Source organism: Varanus komodoensis, unplaced genomic scaffold, assembly GCF_004798865.1.
Source record: "Varanus komodoensis strain SLA01 unplaced genomic scaffold, ASM479886v1 scaffold21, whole genome shotgun sequence".
In the NCBI taxonomy this organism is placed as follows: Eukaryota; Metazoa; Chordata; class Lepidosauria; order Squamata; family Varanidae; genus Varanus; species Varanus komodoensis.
The window spans coordinates 15,190,936-15,205,049 of record NW_025335589.1 but is presented as its reverse complement, the minus strand read 5'-3'; the positions used below and the strand labels follow the sequence as shown (position 1 = coordinate 15,205,049).

The 14,114-nt window shown below is 40.0% G+C and overlaps 1 protein-coding gene across 7 annotated transcripts in view; it reads right to left on the bottom strand.

Moving 5' to 3' along the window:
- The window catches only part of PALLD (palladin, cytoskeletal associated protein), a 265,196-nt gene that overhangs the window by 61,770 nt on the left and 189,312 nt on the right, over positions 1–14,114 (bottom strand). Inside the window, exon 1 of one of the 7 annotated variants that reach the window (XM_044430711.1) lies at positions 7,905–8,107. The exons of the other annotated variants lie outside the window; for them this stretch is intronic. The gene's annotated coding sequence lies outside the window, so the exon portion shown is untranslated. Of the gene's footprint in view, positions 1–7,904; positions 8,108–14,114 lie in introns of those variants that run through there. 7 annotated transcript variants of the gene reach the window in all.

The window sequence follows — 14,114 nt, the reverse complement described above, 5'->3', positions numbered from 1 at the left end:
AGAAGACACGTCCCAGCAGCTTCATGTAGATGTTAAAGAATCTACAACTCCAAGGCACCCCACAAGCCAACAGCCATGGGATGGAGCAGTGGTACCCCCACACTACTTCTGGACCTCCCTTCCAGGAAGGGCTGGAGCCAGCATAATACCATGCCCTCTAGTCCCACCCTAGCCAAACAGCCCAGAAAGGATACCATGGTTGATAGTATTGAAAACTGCCAAGAGGCCCAGGTGATCCAGATTGCACTTTCAACACCCATTCTGCAGCTTATTATTTCCCAAAATGACCAGGGCCCTTTCCATCAAGTCAGAGTGAAATGGATACAAGGAATGTATATAAAGCAAAATGACCAGATCAAAGGTAAATCTTTGGGATATTGGAAGATGTAGCAGTAGCAATTCAGATTGTGAACACAGTGCTAGCAAAGCCCAAACATATCACTGGAAACAAAGAATGCTCTTGAGGTTGGCATCTTGTGGCATTCAGGCTTCTCTGTTCCTTTTTTAAATTAAATTAATATTTTAAAATAAAATTAAAATCTTTAGGGAACTATACTTGGTGGGCAGCAAAGAAGCTTCTTTATCTCATGGGCACTATATTGGAGACCCCAAGGTTACGCAGAAAGGGCCTCTGTTCCCAGTAGCTCCCACTGCATGCTATCTAGCCGATCAAGTTAAGACATAATCTGCTATAATCTGGGACAGAAATGAAACAGAGGACATAACCCAAACCCTATTCACACAATCTGACCCATATACTGTCCTTAATCCAAGACTGGATATGTTGCTATTGGTAGGATTTCATTTTAAAGTGAAGACTGACTAGCAAAGAAATTTGAACAACTGAAACAATTTAAAGCATTTCAGCTATCAGGTAGAATATAAAACACGCTTTTAAAAGGAAGCACACATTGATTACCCTAAGTATTTTATTGGAAAATACTTCATTAATGGTGTTATAGTATATCCCAGGAGCAACAACAGAAAGCATTTAAGTGGATAAAGGAACCTGCAGCCATCCAGACATTGATGGACTACAACTAAACATTGACTATGTTGGCTGGGGATGATGAAAGCTTTGAGTTACCTGTTTGCTTACCTGTCTATTAATAGAAATACTCTACCAGCCATCATGACCAGCAACTACTGATACTCTCCATATTTTGATATCCTCCCCTTTCTACCACATGTGCCAACAAGTTCCAGTTTTATTACGGTTTCTTAATACTTCCTTTTATCTGTCCTGAAATCTTCCATTCTTCCAGTGATTCTGCATCACTGGATACCCCTAGGTTCTAGTATTTTGAGAGAGGGAGAAAAACTGCTACTCACTTCTCCACACAGTTATTTCTATAGACCTCTCTCATGTCCCTCCCCCTCTCTCCTTTTTCCTAAACCATAAAGCCCAATTCCTTGTAGGGGAGCTTTTCTCATTCCCTGATCATTTTGGTTTCCTTTTGCTATTTTATTTTTCATTTCCACCTTTCCCATTTCTACAGAATCCTTTCTGAGGTGCTATGACTAGAACTGTACAAACTGTTACAAGAATGATCATACCATAGATTTGTATAAGCACAGTATGATATTGGTAGTTTTACAGTTGATCCCCTTCCGAACATGAAACAGTTGACCTTTTCCACCTGGTTTAAAGTTTCCATTGAACAGTCCACCACAATGCCAAGATTATTCTCCTGGGGAGTTAGCCCTCAGTCAGATCCCATCCCCAGTATAACAGTGGTGAACAACTATGGAAATTGTAGAACAAAACACTTAGAGGGCCAGAATTTGATCACAGAATCATATAGGATCATAGAATAGTAGAGTTGGAAGGGTCCATGAAAGCCATTGGGTCCAATTCTCTGCTGCTGCAGGAGACAATTTACCCCATCTCACTACCATTCAAGTCTGTATCTTTAACTCAGACGTATCTGTATGCCTAGCAATAAAAACATCTCCCAGCAAGGGAGGTGATAAGGACTCCCCTAGTTGTCTAGAACCAAAATGAATAAATGCAGGCATACAGAGAAACCACCAGTGGAACTACAGTAACTACCAATGACAGTGCATAGCTTATGCAAGCAAATTCAACAGTGGGGGTTCAGAAGGACGTAGTAAGGATGGGGAACCTCTGGACTCCAGGCTGGTCCATCAAGCCTGCAGAGCCACAGGCAGGCACCACCCCTCCCCAAAGCACCTCCTTCAAGCTCCCTCTGATTAGAAGGACAGCAGGCAGAAGAGCAATTGGAGCACAGCTCATGCATCACCTTTCCTGTTGCAGGGAAGGCAAAGGGGCAACAAGGCCAACTAGTCTTCTTTGCTCCTGCAATGCATGGAAGAAGGTAGAAGAACAAAGCCAGGACTTTCCCTACTCAGGGAAAGGCTTGGTGACACAAAGCACGCTTCCCAACTGAGGTGTATTATGTCAAAAGCAGGTCTGCTTCCATCTGGCCATAGGAGTTGCTAAGGGGCAAACCAGTTCCTGGACCAAACGAGATCCCTGGTGAGGGAGCAAAGAAGCAGGGACCAAGAGCAAGTCAGCCAGGGGAAAGTCAGATAGAGCTGGAAGCATGTTGGAACTGGCCTTGGCCCACCCTGTCATCTTTATGGGCTAAACTTTCACAAACATTCTTGCTATCTGACAGCTCATTAGTCTTACATAAAACTAAGAGCTTGTCTACTACTTCGTCAGCAAAAGCAGGAAAAATATCATGTGGATGCTGAAAAGAAGGAAAATGGAATACCCCATTTGAGCAAAATTGGAAAAAGACATAAGATGTCCTAAAGGGCAGTTTCTCTGATTATATAAATAGGTCACTTAGGGTAAGTGGTTATTGCTTGATAACTGTCATTACTGTTCATGATAATTTAATGTTTGTAAGTTGGAGCATTTCACATGCTTAACTTGTTTTTAAAAAGTTATCTTAAAGCTGTTTTGAGGTCTCACTTAGGGCTAGAATGGGGGATTTAACTTTCAACTAGTAAATGGACAACAGAAAGTGGCAGCAGAACTCACTAGATGTGTACCTCTTGGCCTGACATCTGCAAAACCATGCAGGGAGGCCATGGTATGTTTCAGCAAAGCAGAAGCTGGGTTCAGCATGCATAATCTATCCCCTGCAATGCCCTCCCATCCTTCTACCCAGCCTCTAATCCTTTAGTTGGGATGCTAGCAGTATAGTTGACCCCTCCTCTCCACAGCTCAACCAAATTGTTAAAAACAAAAACAAAAACAGGGGACGGGAAGAAGCCATGCTAATAAATAGCAATAGCTCCTAATGACATATGGCTAGATTTAAAAATCCCATATATGCTATGGATGATGTTACCTATCTACATCATCCATCCATCCATCTGTCTGTCTGTCTATTTACTGATCACTTTCTTGATGTTAGGTGCTTCTGGAAGGAAGGGAAAGTGGGATATTTACAATAAAATAAAATGGGCTATTATAACTATTAATGGAAGAAAAATTGCTTGCATTTCAGGTAATTTTTTTTACTGATTTTATTATCTGCATGTATGCAATCTCTATAGTGAATCGAGGAATACAACATCACAACAACTGTACACTAATGCAGGAAATCCTACTGGCAATAGTGGTGTTTCAAAAGCTGCTTTAGAATCTGATTTTATGCAAGTTTGCACATTTACTCCTAAAGTCATGTTTGCACATGATGCTAACCCTTGGTTTATTTAACCCATGATTTATTCCCTTACTCACAGTCTGTCTGACAGATAATTTAACCTGGATTTGTTTCCTCAGTCCCAGACCTGTTTATTCCCCCTCCGTCTATGCCTATTTCCTCCTTGTATTACAAATACCTGTAGAACACTGCAGTACAGCCCACTTTGTGTTTTTAAACTGCTTTTGCCTGTCATCTCTGTAACCTTGCTAAATAACCAGTGGGCTTTCCTTCGCTGCAGGTATACAAACAGGGGCTAGCCTGCCATTTCTCTGGAATACCTTAAACTGGATTCCTGCCACAAACGGGACAGGGCTGAACTCAATGGCCTAAATGGCTGCTTCCAACTCTGATTCTAACCCTCAAACAGCTCACAGTTCTGGATTCACACATAATAACAATTCATAGTTTAAACAATTGAAGAGTTCACAGCCAAAGAACAAACCATGGGTTCTCCTTCTGGGCTCTCTATGGTTAACAAATCACAGTTTGCTAGCATCATCATGTTCAGACATCACAATAAACCAAATTAAAACCCCATACAATAGTTAACATTACAGTCGGAGTCTGTGTTACTGTTTCCTTAAAAGGCTGCACTGAATGTTGTACAATGCCAGTACAATTGCTCGATTTACTTATGAGTTATTACGTTTGTCAGTGGAAGAGTAAATGTACTTTAATCTTCAGTCATTTTAAAAAAGGAAACATTTGTTACACTTATCCTATTCACCTTCTACAAGCTGGAACAAGGCATTGCCTAAAAACACCATAAATGGTCAACACCCAGAATACTTTAAATCAGCCTTCCTCAACCAAGTGCCCTCCAGATGTTGCACAGTTCCATTCCCAGCACCACGAGCCAGCATGGCCAATGATTGAAAATACTGGGAGTTGTTGTTGAAAACATCTGGATGATACCAGGGTGGGAAAGGCTGTTTTAAAGGGTCACCTGATCTCTTCTGAGCCTTCCCAGATGCTGAAACCCTCCCCAGGTTCCTGCTCTTTGTGTCCCTGCAGCTGAAGTATGGCAGATGGTAATATGAGAAAGGGCCTTCTATGGCAGGCACCAGAACTCCCTTCTGGGCAAAAATCTTTATGCTACTTCTTTTTTGGCCTTTTTTAGGTAGCATGCTAAATCCCAGCTATCAGGTCCTCCCAGCCTTTTGGACTGTCCAATTGCACCTTAAGGATGATTTAATTAATATTGTTTGGTGCTTATTGTATTGCTTTATGTGGTGATGTATATTCTCGTGTTGATTTCCATATGATTCTAAACTAATTTGAAAGCTTTTCTAAAAATCATGAATGTAGCCTATTAATATTGTAAACATGTATAGAAGTACTTTGTCTATTTATCTGCTATCTAAAAGTAGCCATTGATCATATTCAAGATCTGTCCTATTCCACTCAATCATCTCAATGACACAGTCTCCATCGGGTGGCAAATTAAACTATGCAGTATTTACCTTTTTGGTTACTGATTGCACTACCTACCATCAGTCTACACAAAACCTATCATATACTAAAGACATTGATTGCATTTATATTCTTTGCATTTGCATTGATTGCATTCATATTCTTTGCATTGACGTAGTAATCCACTCATTAAACAATCAGCAATTAAATACATTGAATGGTAGATTGTTTAATTTTTTACAATAGATATGCAGCCTTAATAATTACTGCATTTACTACATATCTTAAAGTAAGCTTCATTACAAGAAGGCCTTCAGTGTCAACTTATAATCCAAATAGTAAGTTAGAACTGGTTACATTTTCTGCAAAGAGAAAGCAAAAATGTTCGTCTCAGATTTGTACAAAACAAGTACACAGCTTTTTTGGCCCTGGGGGTGAAATGTGGTACTTGTTGGGGGTTCCAGGGCTGCAAATGTGTGTTTCCAGATACTCCAACATACACGTTTGCACAGGCTCAGCTTGCACATGTGGCATGTGAGTTGTATCACCTCAAACTCAAGGAGTGCCAGCCTGCTACAATTTTACACTGGTTTCCAAGGCAGTAGCCACCAGTATTTCCTGAATCCCAGGGTAACAGTCGAGCAACTAGGTCACTGATGGCACTGCCCTTGATGGATTGCATCCACATGAGAATGGCTCTGCTTTAGTCTCATTGAAGTTGATAGGACTCAAGTTCCATTGATTTCTAACTTAGCCTGAATCATACTCAATCCATATGCATTTCAATGAACTGCATCTCTGTTAACACAGTGAGCATGATGTACAGCTTAGGCTTAGAGTGTTGGAATGGGGGCTCGGGAGGTTTGGGTTCTAGTTCCCACTCAGCCATAAAGCTCACTGGTTGATTTGGGCCCCGGCTTGCTCACAGAGTTGTTATGAGAATAAAATGAAGAGTAGGAAGATCACATAAGCTGCTTTGAGGTTTTTGCGGAGGAAAAAGGTGGGACATAAATGTAGGAAATAATTAAATAACCACCCCATAATAATTAAAGTATTGATCAGCTGCTGGACAAAGTGTGTCCTCCTTGTATCTTTCCAACTATTCCAAGCCAGGCATTTTTAAAAGTTACAAAACTGACATGAACATTATTCTTCCTTGTGGCAATCAGACAGAAAAAAATATATACTCAGGAGACCACTCTTTTAGCAACTCTGTGCTCAGCTGCCACTGCCAATGACTCATGTGCTATCCTGAGCTCAAATTTTTAGTTAAGTTACTTGAGTTCAACAGATTTGCCAAAAGATAAACATTTTCTTATGAAGTACCCATTAGAGACCTTATCAGTTACTCATCCTAGTCTTTCATGGTTAGCATTTACATAGCTAATCACAGGCTCCTCTCATCTTCCCAGAGGCCATCAGGGAAGACCAAACACCAGCACAATTTTCTTCCTTGCCTCCCCATTTTAAAGTTATGCATTGATGTGCAGATAAAGGTACTCTTAGATGTTCTTTGTTAAGTGACAGTTCTGTAATTATTGTGATAAGGTCCATCAGGGGAAAAAAGCAGTATTGCAGTTTTTAATTTTGTTTTATACACTGCCCTGTGGTTCAGCACAAAACTCAAAAATATTCAGGAGAGTGGTTCCCTCCATCCAAATGCCTTCTAAAATACTAAGCACGCCCATTTCTATTTTTAGATTCAAGCTCTTCCTTCATTTAATGCTGATCTAAATGTTCCAAAAGCAGACATTGGTTTCTCTTTGAAAACCAATGCATTTCTTTCTGTCCAAGTTTCTGTAAACACATCATTATATTATTGAGAGAGAGAGAGAGAGAGAGAGAGAGAGAGAGAGAGAGAGAGAGAGGAGAAAGACAAACTTAACTTTTCCCAGCATTCTTTCTAATTAGGTGCCTGCTGCCAGGAAATTTTCATGTACTTTGTGTCCAGCTCATAGCATTTAAACAAGAGTACCACCGCTAGCACAATTTTCTCTCAACACTCAGTTTGGCAAAAATAAACCAACAGTGACAGATAGCACAAAGCATAATTCCTCAAATACATTTTGCAAGTTGAACCAGCAGAACCTTCTGTAATGAGGGAAGTTGTTAATAACACGTAGCACCTTCCGAGATAAGCTCATATCTGAACTCCTTGAGGTTAGGTGCGACTTATTCAATTCAACACTTCTGTATTATTTAAGCCATACAATGGGGTTTTGAAGATCTGCATCTACTCAGAAGAATGCAGTACTGGTTTCTGCTCCCATCCCCTTTTTCTTTTTTACCATCCTCTCTAAACTTTTTATCTTGTATGCTTTTCTTGACCTATTCTGTTTTTCCCTGTGGCATTGTTGCTTTAAAACAGAACAAAACTTGCTCTTCCTTAAAAGTGCAATAAAAAAATCCCCCTCCCCCACATAAAATCCCAAACCCCAACCTATGTGTGAGAAATCTCACATGCACATAAACTCAGACAGCTGCTGCCACACCGGCATTGTGAACAGACTTGGGGGGGGGGGGGGGACCAAAGAAGCAATGCCAAAGTGGCAAAATAGCACGGGTTGCCAGCGCATGGCTCCAATTACAGAAAGTTTAACTCATACAGTTAAGCGACACCAGAAAGAATCAGTATCCAAAGCGCTTGGTCTTCCAAGCTACATATACGATCACATTACACAATTTGTGCATGCACAATTGCGTGCCTCTCCCCCCCCCCCACCGCTGTTTAGCATATGTGCCTACCTGACCTACGAAAGGCACACTATATGCAGAAGTAGTACACGTAATTCACTCACACCTTACCTTTTTCTGGGTCTCGCTTACACTGCTGTGCAACTTTTCCACATGAAGGAAAAAAAGGCAGCCCAGCCGCGGCCGTAATACCAGCACTTTGGAGACTGAAGTGGAGTTAAGCAGGTACTCAATAATATATACAGATTAGTCAGAGCAGAGACTTCATGACTCAGTGATTCTTCACTAAGGCTTTCTAGCTCAAGCGATTTCACAATAAGAGTCCCTCAAAGTTCCTGGGAATTCAAGACGCGAGTTGCTAAAAAGCAGGGCTTGGGAGGCAAGGGCAGACCGTTGTGTTTTCATTTCTTTTGGGCTTCTCTTCTATAGCCACAGCCTACTAAAGTTTTCCCACTGTCTCCCATAAAGCAGGCAGGGTTTTGGACATTTTTAACATCTCAGAGCGGGGCTCCTGGCTACATGTTAGCTGGCTGCTTTAGCAATAGTTGCTTTTCCATAGTACTTTGGCGTCTGTTTCCATTACAAATTACAAAGCAATCTCTAATAAATCAAGCATGAGAAACAAACAGCTTGGGTTCTCTGGAGCGTGTGTGTTTTAAAATGGCAGCAGATTAAAGAGTTTTTCCATAGGCTTTGGGGCTATCCTTACAACACAGGATAAACAAAGTACCACGGGGCACCAGACTAACACATTTGTCATGGCAGACGCTTTCCCCATTACTTTCTTCAGCAGAACACTGATGGAAAGAAAATACATGTTTATTCATGTTATGAAAAGGGGTGATTATGCTACACTTTAGTTAAGAAAATATTCAGTTACAGTCCTATGAATATTTTCTTGCCCTGCTTTCTATGGGACCTACTTCCATACAGCCATGCTTCAGAGTGCAACATTAAACTTTTGGATAGGCTCCTTATATTTATGCAGGACATGCCTAATCATTCACTCTGAAGTAGGCTCCTATGGAAAAGATCTTGAGGGCTTGAAACTTTAGATTAGATACTGAGTGGAGTTGTGTTCCATAACAAACAGCATTTTTATTTGAAGAAATCATCATTGCACTGCCAATCTAGTACTCTGTTTTCTCTGGGATTTGCTATTGTTCATCTGTCAAAAATAGTATTAGTCCACAAGCTGGCTTATTATCAAGATTGCAGTCACACAGTGCTTGAGTCCATAATCTGATTCTATTATGGCACCTAACAATGTGTCAAGAAGCATATTTTGAGAAAAATATGCAACCCTAAATCATTCAAGTGAGAAAAACATGAAAATGCTTATTTTCACGTTCTTTTTCCTAAGTATATGGCAATGGTATTCAAGGCAGAGGAAGAAATGATGAGGTTTGGAAAGACCATGAAATTTGGCCTGGTAGATGCAAGTTCAAATGTGTTGAAATATACTTTACAAAGATTATTTGAAAAATATATCTGAAGAATCGGTATAGTGGGAGAGATGTACATTGTTGGCTGGGAAATACTTTTTTTTGGTCTAAACATGGATGGGATGGGATTGTACCGTGTGTGTGTCTATGTGCATGCACAAATTATTTTAATATCCCAGACTGAGAGAGCTTAAAGATATTTAAATCCTACCCCTTTCCTGACTTACACTAACCATTTAAAATTGGTTACATTACTTCAGAAAAAATGTGAAAACTCAAACTTCTGCAAGTATCCAGGAGAGAGGGAAACGTTCAACAGTTCAGGGACAGTAGTTTGTACCCTCCAGATATTTTGGTTGGTAGTTCCCTTAAACCCCAGCCAGTATAATCAATAGTCACTGATGATGGGTATTGCAGTAAAAAAATATCTGGAGACTGGCTACCTCTAGTCTAGAACACAGTAAGGTAGATGGACCAGTGATCTGACTTGCATAATAAAGCTTCCTCAGTTGGTGATATATGCTGGGCTCACAGTGTAAAGGGTCTCCTGGGTTTAAAGCAGCTCCTCGGAGACAGGATGTGCTGCTGCAATATGTCCAGACTCATTTGTCTGAAGCTGGGTTGCACAAATCCAGTCCCCAGATATTATCACCTATGGAATAAGCCCTCAGCTTGCAGAAAACCTCCAGGGGACCTTCTAGTGACACAGCAATGAGCAACCTCCTCCTCACCTTCTAAGTCCTTCCTAGGCAGAGCACGTAAAGGCACCTGAGGCTGATCCCACACACACAGTCCAGGCCCTGCAGCCACATCATAAATGTGTCACAGCTGACAACATTCAAGGCTGCAGGACTCATTCCTTCAGTCTCTAGAACAGAACTGACAAGTCACCCAAATAAAAAGTCTGGCCTCCTTTTGAGGTCCTAAAAGCAGCACAATCTGCAAAACTCAGCAAGTCAAACCCTCCACGACATCGAGTTAAACGTTATCAGCCTATTTCATACACCCAGCTGCTGTTGAAAGAACAGCTACATCAGTTAATTGATAAGCTGGCAACCTTACTATAAAAGTAAACATATTTTTATGTATCAGCACCTGGGAGAGCACTGGCAGCTAATATGAAAGGTTCAGCCTAAGCATACGAAGTAGGTAACACGGACCTTGAGGTGACTCCTCTACAACTTCTGTGAAATGTGGGGTACAGAGTAGCCGGCAAGGGCTACTAGGAAATTACTTTTGCACTGGTATGTATATTTCTGAATAAGCAGTATTGTTGTTATTCATCACTTGAGAAACATAAAATGTTCTAAGTGCTGCACAGAGATTAAAAAATAAGACTCTCCGTCCCCACAGGCTCACAAAAGAAAAACTGAATGGAGAGAGAAGAGGAAAGCAAGCAAATCCAGGTACCACGTTTTTGAATTTACATAATCTCAGCAGTATCATATAATCCAATCTGTACAGAAGGGTCTCCCTGCCTTAAGTGTGCACCTGCATACAGTGCAGCTAACGCTTAGACTCCTGGCCGGTGGCAGAGGTCTCTCCTTGTACCTTTAATCCCAGGGCAATGTTCAGTTTGTCTTAGAAAGTACGAAAAATCCAGAAGAACATTTGAACCCTTGACTGTATTGCTTGGAGTGCATAACTGCAATATGTCCAGGGAAATAAAAAGATAACACCTAACTTTATTGCTGAATCTACAAAATGTATTTAAAAAAAACAGGATGAAAGTCCGATCCATTTCAGTTCATGCTAATCTTATATACTACTTTATAATGAACTTGGTTTTGCTGACAAATTCACTTTGTTTCATAGCAACCAAATGGCATGACATAAAACCTTGATATGGAATCATATTTTTATTTACATTGCTTTATGAGCAAACATGCTTATTTAAACAACTAAAACTGCCCTGAGTAAACATATATTTTCTATATTAAGATGTATTGTGTGTTCCTGATCGCTTATTCATGCTTGTTGACAAGCTTTTTGTGATCCTCCAGTTCACTTCTATTTTTCCGATCACTTCTGCTCTCCCCACCCCCCAATTATGAAAAAGAAACTCGTCCTGCATCTCCTCGTACATTTGAGCTATTCTACCAAACTGAGCTCTACCTAGAGGTTACCTAGAGGAAAAACATGAGAGTGTTTGTGTAGCACTCAGAAAGTAGATATAGCTAATGAAGAGCCTTCTGTAATAGAACCCATAATCTCGAACTCTTGCAGACCTTTCAGTCTATTTCCCCATTATGGTTATACCTGCTTGTGCCAAAATAAATAAATAAAAGTCTTTTTGTCATGATTCTAGACATTTTCTTGGAATTGTTCTCCTTCTTTAGATGACATTTCCGGGCACACATGCTAAGCATCCAGTCTTAATGTTGCAATCCAGTCTCAGGGTCCAGTCTCAAAACAGACGTTACTTTAAAAACAAATGCCTCTCTGATAGGCGTTATCCATAAAACATAAATGTATCACCAAGGCTGCAATCCTACATATGTTTTGACAGAAAAAGACCCTACAACTTCCAGCCAGTCATGCTTTTTGTTTTTAAACACACAAAGAATTGTGCCATGATTTGTAATAGAAACTGCAGGTACGAGAACTTATTTTTGATTGGGGTCCAAAGTATGGGGGAAATGGCTAGTGCCCTACCCCACATTTCTCAGGCTAGGGTGCCAACATAGACTGACCACCACTGCATCCACTCTAGAGTTAAAAAATGAATTAAATAATCGCTTTACAGTAAAATTTTGGCCCTCATTCAACATAGCAGGCCTTAATTCTGAGTAAACATGCAAAGACTGAGGGGATAAATGTTCCAAATGCCAGAAATGCATATTCCTTCAAACATCAGAGAGAATGTTCTCCCTATAATATGTACATCAAGCAGTGTTACATTTTATTGCAACACACAACGTTCAATTCAATATATTGCCTTTAGTAAAGGTCACATAGGTTTACAAAGCACATTTTGGAAGGTCCTAGCTTGCATTGCACTGTCAACCATGGAAACTAAGCATAATTTCATAGCTAGTTTAAGTACTGATTGTACCAAAGTACTGACTTTACCAAAGGCGTTAAAATTATAGGATGGTATTAGAAGTCACTGTTCCTTCACATTGATGTAAACATATCCAGACTTTACTAATATGTGTAGTATGTAAACTGGTTTTAGCTCAATCTTACCCAGACTGGTGCTCTACAGACATGTTGAGCTACAGCTCATTGAGCATGACAGTTATTAATAATGGGAGATGTTGTCCAGCTTATCTGGAGGGTGCCAGCTTAAGGAAAACTCAAATTGCTGCTTCACCATATCAACAATATTGACATTTCCAGTTGAGGAACAAGTCAGGAAATCAAACTAACTTCAAAGCATGTTTTAATATCTTGGCTTCTTCCAAAGCCAGAAACCATAACTTCCTCGTTCAGTTGAAATCGGAAAGTATGGTTAATTAGCGGTTTAATGTCTCATGCTATGAAGAAAGAGGGAAGACAAGAGGTTTGTTCATATCTTAGTTTACTAAGCCAAAATATGATTAGATGAACTTTGTCAAGGTTAATGAGCAAATATGCTTGATTGCTTCCTCTTGTATCTTCCCATCAGTGGGAGCTGCTAAAACAAACTAGGTGACTTCTGTTAATGGTTTGTTTACTATTCATCCAAACTAAGATCTCTGGCTTGTTGCTCTCCCAGAAGGGCAGAATCATCAGTCAAGAATACATCCTAGTGAATGTTCCTGACTTGTTAGAAAGGACAAGCACCAAAGATCCTGGTCTGGCAGCCCCTGGCTTGTTTAGCCACTCCTGCTGCCAGTAGGAGTAAGCTGGAGTGACTGAGCAGTGTGCACTTGCTGGTTTACGATACGCAGAAAATTCTCAGCACTCAGTCATACTGTGACAACTGAAGCATGTCCATTTCTAAGCTTTCAATGATTTCTGGTAAAGAGAGCTACAGAATATTCTTTTAATTTCACTGAAGTGTAAAAGAAGCAGGACTAACATCCAAGTTGTAAAACATGATCTTTATCTTTCTTAAAAAAACAAAAAAGAAAAAAGAAGCATTTAATCCTGCTTACAAAAAAGATCATTACCAAAGAAACTCTTGGGAGTTCTAACAACAGTCATGGAAAGCCCCTTGGATATTCTAGAGGTAATTACAGAAAATCATTCTGTTGTTAACTTTTCCAAAGTGATGAGAGTTACTTACTTATGGATGAAAGCATACAAAATTACTTTTTAAAAGAAAATCTTCAGGAATCTATAACTATTCATAGTCCAAATGAGACATACAATGACAAATCTTCTAGATAAAAATAATAGATGCTTTCAGATTGACATTATTCATAATTGTTAAAATAGCTGCCCTTTCAACCATTCCCTTCAAATCAAACCAGGAAAGTATTAATAGCATAAGAAGCACATTCTAAGTAGTAGCACTGGAAGGACACCTTTATTCTTTAAAATTGCCACCTTGCAAATTGCAACTACACACTGTAGTCTGTGTTTTCTGGTCTGCCTCTAAAGAAATGTTGAGGATTACAGTGTTGAACTCAAAAAGGATGAGAGTGATAAAAGAGGGCTTGCTACTTACTATAATTAAAATGATAGTATTTGCTATACTAATACAAGCTTTGTTAAAGAAGGGTTTTCTTTCTACTTCTCATGAAAATGATCCTATATTATTAGCTACTAACATGCCCAGGAGAATGATGGGCAGTGTTGTGGAAGATGGGACTATTCCAGGAGGATCCAGGTATGTACACACAGGTTCACATTATACTCCCTACAGGGACTCTGCCTCTGTCCCCAAATTCAGGATCTTTTTTCTACATGCATCCACTTCAGCCACTCATGCAAAATAAGAAGGGTA